Source organism: Oratosquilla oratoria, chromosome 9, assembly GCF_046742065.1.
Source record: "Oratosquilla oratoria isolate Oo_2021 chromosome 9, ASM4674206v1, whole genome shotgun sequence".
Classification (NCBI taxonomy): Eukaryota; Metazoa; Arthropoda; class Malacostraca; order Stomatopoda; family Squillidae; genus Oratosquilla; species Oratosquilla oratoria.
In genome coordinates, this window is record NC_134785.1 from 31466415 (window position 1) to 31481414 (window position 15000).

Genomic DNA, 15000 nt, shown 5'->3' on the forward strand with positions numbered 1-15000 from the left:
ACCAACTATGATTTGATTTAATCTGTTCAAACAACAACTAGAATATAAGCCCACCAGTTAAATCACTTGTGAAGGATAGGTGAAGAATGTCTAGAATGTTTTAGATATAAAGTCCTAGAAGATTGTGTCGATTGCAGAAATGAGAAATCCGAGACTTGTGGACGTGTAACGACATTAAGTTTTCTCTACCACAACCAGAAATAGCTCAAGTTACGTACTTTATAGTCATACCCGTGTCACAATTAAGCTCATATAAAGAACAATGTATGAAAAAGATGTAGAAAATGTAAATAGGTGCTACTAGTGTAAGAGCGTATCGGGTCGGATGTAATGTCAAGAAGGAAATACTTTTTAAATAGGAGAAAAACAATGAAAATGGGAGATAGAATAAAATCCTGTGGAATCCCCAATATTGCAGGAATGGGAGAAAAATGTGATTGTCTGCAACAGTAGCTTTGAAATGGTTAGAAAGATGTTTATAGATCAGAGGGAAAGAATAAGATAGATACTATACGTGTGTAGCTTGGAAACAAAGTATTTGTATAAGACTCGATCGTGTACTTGTAATGTCTAGCATAACAGCATACATTTCACCTAAACTCTCTAAACAAAACTGTTTTGAGTCAGATAAAAATTACAGTACATTGTCGTTTACTGAATCCGAGTTGAGGGACAAGAGGAGGTGAGTTTTGTAAGCAAAAAGATGTTTATTAACCATCCTAATAATGATGGGTAAAAAAAGTAGAAAATAAGAAATTTAAGGATATCGAACAAATCTTGGAAGACTGAGAGAAGTTATTTTTCTTTAGGACAGTTTGAATATGATTATATTCCCAGCATAGAAGGAGAGAAAAGATTTATGGGCAGAGACAGGACAATTTACTCAAACACAGAGTCAGTAGCGAGGCACGATATGCTCAACAGTCAGCTATGAATCAAAAACTAGTATAGAGAGAGCTGGAGACAGCGTACAAGTCATCATATTCCCAGACACTTGGGGTTCAGCAAGAAAAAGCGAAAATAGGATTTTGAGGAGAAAATGTTGCTCCGCAGAGGGGAAATTTTTGTGCAGTCTGCCAATATTATGTAAATGGATAAGATGAGAGAAGAAGCATCAAGATATCTTCCGAGGTAGTCACCAAGGAGACAACCCAATTTAAATTATTTTAGTCCTCTTCCTAACAAAAGTTTACAGAAAATGTTACAAAGTGTTTCATAATGGTCTAAGAAGTAAGAAACGTAAAAGCGTCGTGGTTGGAGTATTGTGGAGGGCACGAACGAATAGAGCACGTCCTTGGGAATGAATCAAACTGTTCTCTGTGATATTACCAACACGAAAAGTTGCAAGGAAGAGACAATTAACGATAAGTTAAATAGTCTTCCGCCTTTGTTTATTTCCATTTCTCACAATGATTTCATAGCTAAATCCCTTATCATCTAAACATTATAGCTGTAACGGCATAAGAGATTTCTATTTTAACATAACCTCTGCTTTGTCTGTATCTTACGACTTCCGTTGTTCATTCTAGATACTGACAAGAAGTTTCATTCACCTGAAGAAACCCCATCTGCACCAAAACTCTCATTTTCCCAACACACACTCAAAGACTCTCACTAGTCCATATGTTGATCAAAACCCAGATAAATCTTTTCCCTCCTCATATGTCTCCATTGCTACACATGCTTTTCCATTCAACCTGTCATTTTGCCTTTCTCTGGTCCATTAATGGATATAAATCTCCGTACCACCATTATTGTATTTTTTAGTCATGCCCAAAGGTATGAAAACTCAGTCCACGCAGCCTCTCCTTTATCGAAACTCACGTTCTTCCCCAGACACATTTCCCTCCGTAGTTTCTCTTATGAAGTTGTTTAAAATGTGCTCTTATTCATCTCCAAAATTTTTCATTACGTTAACGCTTATATAGTTCTTCCATACTATCTCTATACCCTTCTACCATTTTATTTGAACCTCAGACATGCAAGGCTTCATTCTACCACAACACTTCCTCACTCCTTTCGAAAAATCATCGCAATCAATCTATCATATCGTTCATTTTTCCAAAGTATATTTCCCGTTATTCTATCTCGCTTGGTATTCTTTCTACCTCCTGTATGCCCACTGCCATATCTACTTACAATCTCACTATTTTTTACTCTTGGATTTCTTCCAACCTTCATATCTCCTGTTCTAATCGTTGATAGCTTTGTCTGTTGCCCAATTTTACGTTTCACGAATCATTCAAGTATTCCTCGCCAGGTCATTTTATATATCTATTCTTAGCTTTTACTCTTCGTTTTTTTAATTTCTGTAACAATTTATAGAATGTTCTTCACTTCATCTTTCCTAATTACCTCAAACAATCTCCTGTCTTACTTTTCTCACCTCCAGTTCCTATTTCTTTCACTTTCTTATTTTCTTTTTTGTACCTTTTTTTCATACAAAAAAAAAAAAAAAAAAAAAATATCCCGTACATTACTTCTATATCTTCCAGTCTCTGGTTCTACATATCCAGGTCGTTTGTCCTATCACACGCTTCATTTTATTTGTATGATTTTCATTTCCTTCTCTTCAAGACGTTCTCTTAAATCCCATCCCCTTTTCTATCACTGTTTATTTATTTCTTGTCTCTGCCTCACTTTTAAATTCTTTCTTTCGTATCTTACTGTCACGTCTACTTTATATGAAAATTTTAGTCCAATGTCTCTTTTTTTTTGTATTCTTCTACGTCGAAACTCATTTCCCTATAAAACTTGCCTTCAGCTATAACGCTAATGATGCAAGACATTTTCATCTTTTCCTCACAAACATTTATCCAGGAACCAAGATGTCAATATGTGACCCACGAAGACGTCTTATTACTTGACTTATTTTCTTATTCTAATTGTAGTTGTTTACCATTGACTTCTCAAAGAAGATATTAACAAATAGCACTTACACGTCTCTGCACGCTTGTTCTATATCCAGTTTCCTATAACATTAACTTTATTCTTTACGACAATTTAATCTGGTATTACCTCAACAATTCTATTACCTGTTCTCATATTCATGTTGTTCTCTGTTCATTCTTCATCTCTCCTTACTATTCTATGGGCTCTCCCGAATCGGAACATACTCCTCCGGTTTCACCAACTACTTAAAATCTATCTAAAATCTAACCAATATCATTACTGAACCCAACCGTTTTCGTTCTTTCACAATTTTTTCCACATGTCCCTATTTTGCATAAATCCCACTTCTCTCTTTTGCGTTCACATCATCAGCTATTCCTGTCCTTCTTTTTCCCACATTTTCTTACATTTAGCTGTCACCCACTATTTCGCATTATCTGCGATTCTCTTGGCCTTTGTCTTTTGTTTCCTTTTGTAACAAAGTTGTCCACGTTCCCTTCGCTAACTCTCCCCTCTAACTCTTCCTTTTTTTCTTTCTTCCCATTTTTCTGATTTTTTTTAAACATCCCTTTAAATTTTGCTCCCCTAACCGAATGATTTTTCCTTCCCCATTTTATATTATTCATTCTCTCTCTCTCTCTCTCTCTCTCTCTCTCTATCTATCTATCTATCTATATATATATATATATATATATATACATATATATATATATATACATATATACCCATCTCTCTCACTAAATGACTTACTCTCTCTTTCCCTCCCTCTTTATTAAAATATGTATTTTCATCCATGTATAAACACATACACGCACACAAGCACACACACACACACACACCTACATACTTATACATACACACACACACACACACACACGCACACATATATATACATACAGGCTCAGACAAGGCCATATACGGATATATAAACTCAGACACACACAGAAGTATACAGAGTCACGGATACAAATGCAGAAAAAGACACTCGGACACAGATGCAATGACACTCTGTCACACACACACACACAGACTCATACATATAGACATACATATAGACAGTCACAGACACGAACACAAAGACACGCAGACAAACACATACAAACAATAAGACACACAAACATAAAGAAACAGAAACACAGACACTTGAAACAGGCATACAGACACTCAAGAACACAGGCATACAGTTATACAGAAACAGAAACACACACAAAGACACACGCATTCACACACACACCAACACACACACACACGCATTCACACACACACCAACACACACACACACACACACACACACACACACACACACACACACACACACACACACACACACACACACACAGAGAGAGAGAGAGAGAGAGAGAGAGAGAGAGAGAGAGAGAGAGAGAGAGAGAGAGAGAGAGAGAGAGAGAGAGAGAGAGAGAGAGAGAGACAGAGGGGGGAAGGAGGTAGAAAGAATTTTGTCACATAACTTCATGGCCCCTTAAAAAAAATTCTGCAATAGGTTTTAGATATAAAAATACATTGTAGCATCAAATGTTATTCTGATATCAAGCATGATGAATATTCCGCGCTTTTTGCTATCTTTTATTTTTATCTAACCATTTTTCATCTTTTCCTTTTTCATGGAGTGAAATATCACTTACATTCTTCAACAACTTGAATGTCCCCCCAACAATCTTGTTGATACGTTTTTCGGGGGTGACAAAGTATCTAAAACCAATAGTCCTGGTCTTTTCCTTTCTCGCTTTTGTGATTGATTTATTTCCATTCGAACAATTCAGTGATAGCCACCTTGTACATTTATCTATTTCCAATATTTTGTATGTTTGTAAATAAATATTATTTTTTCCATAATTGCCTGCAGTCATAAAACCTACCATATCTTCCTTCTCCAATGTGAAATGATTTTAATTTTTTTGTCCTCTTCGTAATTTTGGTATCATCATTAGATACGTTAGTACCAATAATCGCTCCATTCATCCTGTCATTTGTATATTTCAGGAAAACTATGGGTGTCCATTCTGAGCCACAATGGACTCCACTGGTAGCTTTCTAACATTTTGACATCTTCTCCTTTACAAATATCTTCAGCTGTCAGTTTTCAGGATGTCTTTCATCCTCCCCAGGAGGCTTCCTTTAAGTCCTCCCGTGTTCCAGTTCTCACATTATATATATATATATATATATACATATATATATATATGTATATATATTTATATATGTATATACATATATATGTATATATATATATATATATATAAATACATATATATATGTACACACACACATATATATATGTATATATATATATGCATATATATGTATGTATATATGTATATATATATATATATATATATATATATATATATATATATGTGTGTGTGTGTGTGTGTGTGTGTGTGTGTGTGTGTGTGTGTGTGTGTGTGTGTGTGTGTGTGTGTGTGTGTGTGTGTGTGTGTGTGTGTGTGTGTGTGTGTCTGTGTGTGTGTCTGTGTCTGTGTCTGTGTCTGTGTGTGTGTCTGTGTCTGTGTGTTTGCTCCATCAAAAGGTGTCTTCAGCTCCAAATACACAGTACAATTATATCTTTTTGTAATACATTGGTTGCGCTTAATATATTTAATGAATAAATTAATCAGTGAAAATAAATAGATGAAATCAAATATAAGATTTTTCTCTCCTGAATCATTATTAGTTATGAGTGGTCTAAAATCTAAAGACTTTACTTGCTCCCTCTGTTAATTAGAACTACCTTGGTCAATTTTCATTCCAGAGGTAATATTCTCTCTTATAATAGACGAGTAACGGGCTACGCCAGACCCCGCTAGGCAGGGGCTCGGCCCCACGGGCGAGTTCGCCTCGCTTGCAGCCAATCAATCGTTTCCGTCGCCGTGATATCATCACTCTCTCACCCAATTAGGGGCCTGAGGGGACGTGTCCTCTTTAGGGATTTCCGATTTCCGGTTCGATTTAGATCGATATCAATAGGAATTATTTTATTAGTATGTAGATACATCTCGCTTATAAACCCTGGTCATTAGTTGTTCTCTATTTTCTTTGAAAATATAGTTAGCTCCTTGGCCCATTCTCACGTCTAGTGTCTCCATTAGTTTTTTTTTTTTCTTTTTTTGTGTGTGTATTTCCAACCTGAGATCAATTGATACGTTCTTATTACTCCATTCCTACCTTCAGAGTTATTTTCCTTGACATATACTAACTAATTATCATTTTAGTCTGTGCTTCATCATCATGATGAAGTACATCTGCTTTTAGCTTCAAGGCCTTTTTATTGTGTACCAATTTATCGCTAATAAATTTATAAAACAATTCAAGTTCGACTATCAATTATGCAATTGATTTTTTTTCTTTTTTATAAATTTCTTATGCCATGAATTCTTTTTGTTTCACATCTTTTCAAGAAATCATTGTTCCACTTGTCACTTACATCAGACTCTTAGATTTCATCTTTAAATTAATTAATTTTGTATTGTTACCTTAGCTCAAGTTGAATCACTACCATTATTTTGATGAACATGCTTATATTATGCAGCTCTGTGAAGGTATCCATGCTTTTTTTTTCTTACTATTTCACTATTTTTTACTCTTTAGAAATATACAGGAGAATGTACATTCTCAAATAAGCTTTAAATGGCATTATCATGGCACTTCATGTCCTAGGCCACCTTCTTTGGATCTTAAATCAGCTGTCAAGTTACATTCACGGGATAATTAACTAACGAATGGTTTGGTGTATTGACCGCCAGAGAGAGCCCATTTAACACGGTTTAGCTATCTGATTTTCTCTGGCTGAGACCAAAACCTTTATTTATTTTTAGAAGCGTTACTCCAAATTATTGCTTGTAATTTTTATGTTCCCGACAAACATCTGAGCCAACATTTAATTCTCTTCTACATACATTCTATACATTCTCATGAGGTATCCCAACGCTTTGTGACTTGTCTTAGGTAGCATTTTGTTCACAGTGTAATTTCTTTTAGTTGACTCATAAATTTTCAGTATACCTTGAGCTTTATCCAGAACTAGAGCGCAAATAATGTTTGGTTTTCTTTCATCCAAATTTCCCTTCCTTTTGCTATGCTCTTCTCACTCTCCCCTTACGTTTCAGAAGGACGTAGCTATTTCTTCTCTTGTCTTCCTTACCCTATCCACTTGAAAAATTCCCCCCTTTCTCTCTCTTTCTGTCTGTCTGCCTGTCTGTCTGTCTGTCTGCCTGTCTTTCTTTCTGTCTGTGTATCTGTCTGTCTGTCTGTCTGCCTGTCTGTCTCTGTCTGTCTGTCTGTCTGTCTCTCTTTCTCTCTCGAACTCTCTTTCTCTCTCTCTTCAAGTTAGCATATACACTCATAATGAATTTATTCTCTCACCTTTTTCATTTCTTGGATATTTTTTTAAATTCCGACACTTTTTTCTTTTTTCTTTAATGTTTTCTTAACTATTTTCCAAGAGACTTTATGACTTTTTATCCCCTGACTTCTAGGTTTGCATGAGTTCTTCACTCAAATTTCATTCTAACACTTCATCCATCATTCACTCTTTTTTTGTTTCCCTTCTGCTGCATCTGGTAAACTTGGCTGCATGCCACGTTTAAACTTTTCTCATTTTTCATTCACGAAACTTTTTTTTTTTTCTTATTTTGACTTACATCGTTGGGTCATCCTCTACCTGTACAATTCATCAACTTACAACTTTCATTTCATATAATTTTATTCATCCTCGTCATCCGTCTCTTTCTTTCACTGTTCTCATAATTTCCATTCTATGTTACAACTAATAGTCGACAGAATTATAATCAGTGCTGACCTTTCTTTTCCTTTTTCTTTTCATGATATAAACTTCCAAAGATAAAAGTTTGTTTCTGAGCCTTTTCACTCTTAAATAAAAAGAATATATATTTGATTTCAAAAAAATAATCTAGATTTTAAAATATGTGAAATTCAGTTAAAAACAATCTAATTTTAATAAGAATATATGAACATCGAATCTAAAAATCTGAAGTTCAAATTAAACCTACTGAATTATATTAAATGTATAAATATTAATCTAAAACAGTTGGATTCATATCTAGATTTATTGAATATCAATTGAAAATATATCAAATTCATATCAGATGATTTAATATCTAATTTAAATGTGAAATCAGGGAGTGCACCATATAAGGACGAACTATTTACTGGTACAACGTTTCACTTGATAGAGCTTTATCAAGTATCAAGTTAAAGATTCAGTGACACAGTATTATGGACTTTTTCATTTATGTTTTCATCATTATGTCTCATTTAAGAGTGAAAAAGTATTTATATAACCCTTTATTCATCAAGAAATGTTTTTGTCTGTGTGTGTGTGTGTGTGTGTGTGTGTGTGTGTGTGTGTGTGTGTGTGTGTGTGTGTGTGTGTGTGTGTGTGTGTGTGTGTGTGTGTGTGTGCGCATTTCTCCTAGTCTGACGATTCTGTAGTTATTTCGATTATTCCACAGCTCCTACAATATTTGAATTTTGAATTTTTTTCCCAGAAAAATAATTGTATAGCAACTTTAACCATAAGAATGTCTGTATTTTAGAAATTCTTACTTCCAAAAATATGAAAGTTAGAAAAAGGAAATTCTAGGAATGCCGAATTCTAAAAGAATGTTCTTTTTTAGAAATTCCGATTTTTTAAATTCAGAATTTTAGAAATTAAAAAATATAGGAATTCCAAATTCTAGAATCTCCAACTTATTTAAAGATATTCTGGGTTTCTGAGTGCTTATATAAGTGAAAAATAAAAAAGGAATATATATAAAAAAAAATCTCATGCTGTGGATAGATACTTCTAGATGTGAGATCAGTGAAAAGTCTAAACTAATTTTTTTTTTATTTTTTTTTTGAGTTCCTAAAACCAAATATGATAATTTCAGTTGATGTCTTTTAACATTTAATCATTTTGTGATGATGATACCACCTTATGCTTTTGTCTTTTTGTTTTTGAGAACGTTATCTTAATAAAAGGCCATTTAATCATGTGCTGTGAAGATGTGCCATAGTTATTTCTCGACAATAACAAAAATTTCTAAACAGTTTGATCAACATGAGTGTCTGAGATAGATGTCACTTGCTTTTGCAACACAGAAACATGCCTTTCCTGTGACCTTTGAAATCTTTCGGAGATTTACAAGGGCCGTTCAGGAAGTTGCTTTCTCTCTCTCTCTCTCTCTCTCTCTCTCTCTCTCTCTCTCTCTCTCTCTCTCTCTCTCTCTCTCTCTCTCTCTCTCTCTCTCTCTCTCTCTCTCTCTCTCTCTCTCACTCACACTTTTCACTCCCAACTCAAACACAATACAAACCTGCAGTTCTCCTCTACTAACTCAACCTTATCCATAACAGTCTGAGGCTCAAACATATATTTCCATGCATGCCGATGCTTCATCTGTCGTCATCACCAGCAGTCACATAACTCCCAATAGAAATATACGACGAGCCTCTTCTCTCTTTCCCTCTTCCCCTCCTCTTCTCTTCTCCTCTCTTCTGTCTGCCCGGTCCCTTGCTCAGCCTTCTTCCCCTTCGCGAACTCAACATTTATTGTTTCAATCAGCTTCAAGATATTCTTCTTTGGAACAAAGGGTCCAAAATTGGTCCATGCGTTTAATTTTTATGACTTTACTTTTGAAGAAAAAAAAAATTGTAATTAGATAAGAAAAACACATTAGAAAAGTAATTAAAAGCCACACGAATAGTTATAAAAAAAATATACCTTAATCAAAGAATCAAAACACAAAGAAATAATGTTTAATAAAAGAGGTACATAAATGAACAAGAAGGTAAATCTCTAAATGGGAAAAATATGTATATCAATTTCGAGGTCAAATTTACAGGACTGCCTTCCTTTCATATGTAATAGAAATACGTTTGTGGAAAAAAATTGCAAGTAAACATCGAGAAATAGATTGAAAGAACAGTAATAGTTATAGTGGTGAATATGGAGAAGATAAAAACTCATATGTTGATACATTTTATGAGGTGTTGGGAGAGTGTCTGACCATTCTTCGGTTGTAGAGAGAAAGAGAGAGAGAGAGAGAGAGAGAGAGAGAGAGAGAGAGAGAGAGAGAAATATATATATACATATATATATATATATATATATATATATACATATATTATATATATATATATATATATATATATATATATATAGAGAGAGAGAGAGAGAGAGAGAGAGAGAGAGAGAGAGAGAGAGAGACAGACAGACAGACAGAGACAGACATACAGAGAGGAGTAGGTGGGCAGAAGGGCATAGTAACTTTCTTTAGTAATACTTTACTTACTAACTCATATATACTTAGTCCAGTCGAGAGCACGAGTCTAAATGTGTTAAGATATACGATATATATATATATTTTTTTAATAATAAGCAGCGTTTCTGCCTTTGGGGAGAGTATTGTACCGAAGAGGTGAAATGAAAGGAATGCTCAAGAAGTGATTTAAGGAAAGTTGGAGAAAGGAGGGATAAAAGAAATTATCTCTTCATTTATTTTTTTAATTGCTTTATTCTATCTAATCATACATACATACATATACCAAGGCTTTTTCCCCTTTCCAAGGGAGGTAGCCACAAAAGGAAAGGCATAAAAACACTCCCACCCATTTCATCCCTAAATACACTCCACACCCCCGCCCCACCCCTTTCCTCTCATCTGAGCACCTCCTGGATGACGGGTCATCCCTGAACCCTGCCCACCGCCCTGGGTCAGAAGCAGTGTCGCAAGACACAGTACATCCCACAGCAAGGCCGCTTCATTTAATCGGCGACCCCCCCTCTCCGTCCCCCGTTGCATATAAGGCGAGGAATGGGGTGTAATCCCATCGGGCTGCGTCCAAATTTACTCACACATACTACCCCCACCCCCCACCCCCCTGCCCATTCCTCCTCATGCAGTCACAACATCATTCATATACAACCATTCTCCACTCACCTCTGTCTTCCGTCCTCTCCCTTCCTTCCTCAACAGACATTCCCCTCTTCCCCAAAGCCCCCTTCACCCCATCCCATCCACCTCATCCTAGGGACGTCCCCTCATGTCACTCCCTCCACATCTGCCTTCCATATCTCTTTTACTAGTCTTTCTTCACTCATTCTTTCCATGTGTCCAACCATCCTAATATACTTGTTTGTTTATTTATTTATTCATTTACTTATTTATTTATATACTTATTTATTTACTATCTACTTATTCATTTATTTATTGGTTTGTCTGTTTATTTATTTATTTATTCATTTGTTTATTCATCTACTTATTTATTTATCTACTTATCTATTTATCTATTTATATATTTATATATCTATTATCTATTTTTCATTTTTATTTTCTTATTTATCGGTTTATCTACTGATCTATTTACCTATCTACCTATTTATATATTTATCTATTTATCTATTCATCTATTCACCTATTTATCTATTTATCTATCTATTTTTATCTATTTATTCATTTACTTATTTATCTATTTATAATCTTTTATTCATTTTTTATTTATTTATATATTCATTTTTTTATTTTTTTTTATTTATCAATTTATTCATTTTATTATTTATTAATTTATTTATTTACTTTTTTTTTCTAAAGGAATGCTCACTGACCCTTGTCCTTAGGGGTGTCACTGAAATCTTTAGAATATCAACTGGATAAAATATAAAATTGAAATATATATATATATATATATATATATATATATATATATATATATTATATACATATATATATATATATACATATATATATATGTATGTATATATATACACATATATTTATATGTATGTATATATATATATATATATATATATATAAAAGGGAGGTGATGAAATGTACTGGTAGATGAAGGGGGAGGAATGATTCTTTAGGTCGTGAACCACCGATTTTATGAAAAAAGTCGTCTTTTACTATCAAGAAAAAAAATTCAACCACCATCATGCTAAAGGATTGTACTGCCATAACGACAATTTAGAAATATGTATCTTTAGATATTCTATCCTAGCTATCTTTAGACGGATCTATTCAACTTTGAGGACTTCCTCAGGATTGTACGATGATCTTTTATCATAATCATGAAGTTGACGCTGCAATAACAAATTCTGGGTAAACATCCAGTCTCAACTTCCCCAACATTTCTATCACCAACATTCTCGTCACATCCAACAGGACAGTCACCAGCAACACCGCCACCACCACTGTCTTCTCTTTCCCATTGATCCAATGATACCCCTGTCAATATCATAATCTTCGGAAGGAGGTCGAGGCTTCTACCTGTTTCGTTCTATTTCTTTATTTAATTTTTTGCTGTTACCGCACTCGTCCTACATTTCTGCCTCTGAAGCAGTGTTATTCAGATGGAGGAACGTTTGGCTTCAGTCGTAGGGTGGTGAGGTCGTTTTATGCTAAAACGTCTCGCCCATTGCTGTCTAGTTGCCGTTGGGTAACTCTTCTCTTTTGGCGGTTTTCAACCAATTTGAAACAGAAATTGAGCGAGAGAGGAGTGAAGAGCGGAGAGAGAGAGAGAGATAGATAGATAGAGAGAGAGATAGATAGATAGATAGATAGATAGATAGAGAGAGAGAGAGAGAGAGAGAGAGAGAGAGAGAGAGAGAGAGAGAGAGAGAGAGAGAGAGAGAGGGGGGGGAGGCAGAAAGACAGTCAAACAAACACTCAAGCATGACATGAACGTGATAGAGAGTGAGAAATAGAAATGTAGGTAATCATAAAGATAGAGAGATAGATAGATATATATATATAGATAGATAGATAGATAGATAGATAGATAGATAGATACTGTAGATAGATAGATAGATAGATAGATAGATAGATAGATAGATAGATAGATAGATAGATAGATAGATAGATAGATAGATAGATAGATAGATAGATAGATAGATAGATAGATAGATAGATAGATAGATAGATAGATAGATAGATAGATATATAGATAGAGATAGATATATATAGATAGATAGAGATATATATAGATAGAGAGAGAGAGAGAGAGAGAGAGAGAGAGAGAGAGAGAGAGAGAGAGAGAGAGAGAGAGAGAGAGAGAGAGAGAGAGAGAGAGAGAGAGAGAGAGAGAGGGGGTGGGGAGAATGAGAGAATGAGACAGACAGACAGACAGACAGATAGACAAATAGACAAATAGACAGACAGGCGGACAGACAAACAAACAGACAAACAGACGGACGGACGGACAGACAGACAGGCAGACATACATACATACCGACAGACAGACAGAAAGGCAGACAGACAGACAGACAGACAGACAGACAGACAGAGAAAAAGAGAAATAGAAATAGAGACAGAAAGGCAGAAGAAATTCGGCGTGCTTTTGTGAAAATATTTTTGCTTGCAATTGAGAATAGTTTACGTAGCTGTTGCAAATAACAAAAAAAATAAATAAAAAATAAAAAAAAAATAAAAACAGGGACTTAAATCTGTTGATCTCAGCTTTCTGTTATATGAAAGCTCTTTAGAAATTGCGGTTTGTCTATTGCCATGCAACTCAATTCAGCTGTGGCCAAATCTTCGTGCTAATAGGAGTAAAGTTGAAAAAAAAAATGCCAGACTATCTTAGTTATCTTTGTAAAACCCCTTCAGTAGGAAAGAGATTAAACCCACCTCAGTTAACCCCCTTTAGAGCAGCGCCCATCTAGGCTGTTTTACTCATTTTCGGTAAGGAAGAGGGTAATTATGCAAATACAGCGTGCTTCTGTTGAGCTTTTTAAGTTTCTTTCTTTTATTTGTTTTATGGAAAATGAGATCACACGGAAAAGGACTCGGATACATTATTAGATTTAGGAGAGGCGGATGTAGAATCATTCATTCATTCATTCATTCATTCATTCATTCATTCATTCATTCAATCAGTCAGTCAGTCAGTCAGTCAGTCTCTCAGTCAGTCAAACAGTTCGTTCATAGAACTGGCGAACAATAAATGATTCAATGAACCAATTAGTCAATCCATCAGTATTTCAGTCAATCAGCCAATCAGTCAGTCAACCAATCAATAAACCAGTCAATTGATCGATCGATCAATCAATCAATCTATCAATCAGTAAGTCAGTCAGTCAGACTGTCAATCAGTCAGTCAGTCAATCAATCAATCAATCAATCAATCAATCAATCAATCAATCAATCAATCAATCGACCAATCAATCAATCGATCAATCGATCAATCAATAAATCGATCAATCAATCAATCAATCAATCAATCAATCAATCAATCAACCAATCAATCAATCAACCAATCAATCAATCAATCAATCAATCGACCAATCGATCAATCGATCAATCAATAAATCGATCAATCGATCAATCAATAAACCCACCAATCAATCAATCAATCAATTAATTAATCAATCAATCAATCAAACATAACACAGGACTTTTTTTTAGTATCAGTTGTATGATATTTCTTTACTGTATCTTACTATGCAGATCTGCTGATATCAAATATGGAAACTATTTTGTTTTGTATGCCCTAGTTATCATGTAATTTGAGGGATTACAGTTTAGCTTTTTGCGGCCAAATAAATTACGCGTTTATGGTATCAATAGAGATATATAGTTTTTTTGTTTGTTTGTTTTTCCTTCAGATTTGATCATGGCTACAAGGAGACATCAATGTGTGAACAATCCTGATGGTTTCTGCTATATTTGTGGATACTTCACGCTTATTCGTCAGAGGCGCAATATAACATCGTTTATGAGCCTTACTCTTGGACTTAATGTTAGTGACCAAGATAAGAAATGGGCCCCACGTACTGTATGTCATAACTGCGAAGAAATGCTGCTTGACTGATCTACTCATGCAGCGGCAGAAAACAGTTGTCTGGCTCATAGGACATCCTATAGAGTCCCTTAAAGAGACGCAGCTTCCATCTAAAGGGGAAACAATGGCGTTGTTCATGAAGTACAAGATTAACAAAAAGCAACAGATGGAAATAGCTGCTTTGTGTGTTGTTAGAGATGTTATGGAAGTGTGGAAAAAGTTGAAGTTCATCAAGTTTAAATGAAGCAAGTGCAATCTCAGATGAAGATTTTGTTGCCGACTCTCAGCAGCCATCAACTTCGAGACAAA

The 15000-nt window shown here is 34.8% G+C and overlaps 1 protein-coding gene across 5 annotated transcripts in view; it reads right to left on the bottom strand.

The window, feature by feature from the left end:
- Window positions 1-15000, bottom strand: part of LOC143028305 (uncharacterized) — a 909161-nt gene that overhangs the window by 637522 nt on the left and 256639 nt on the right. The window lies entirely within an intron of this gene.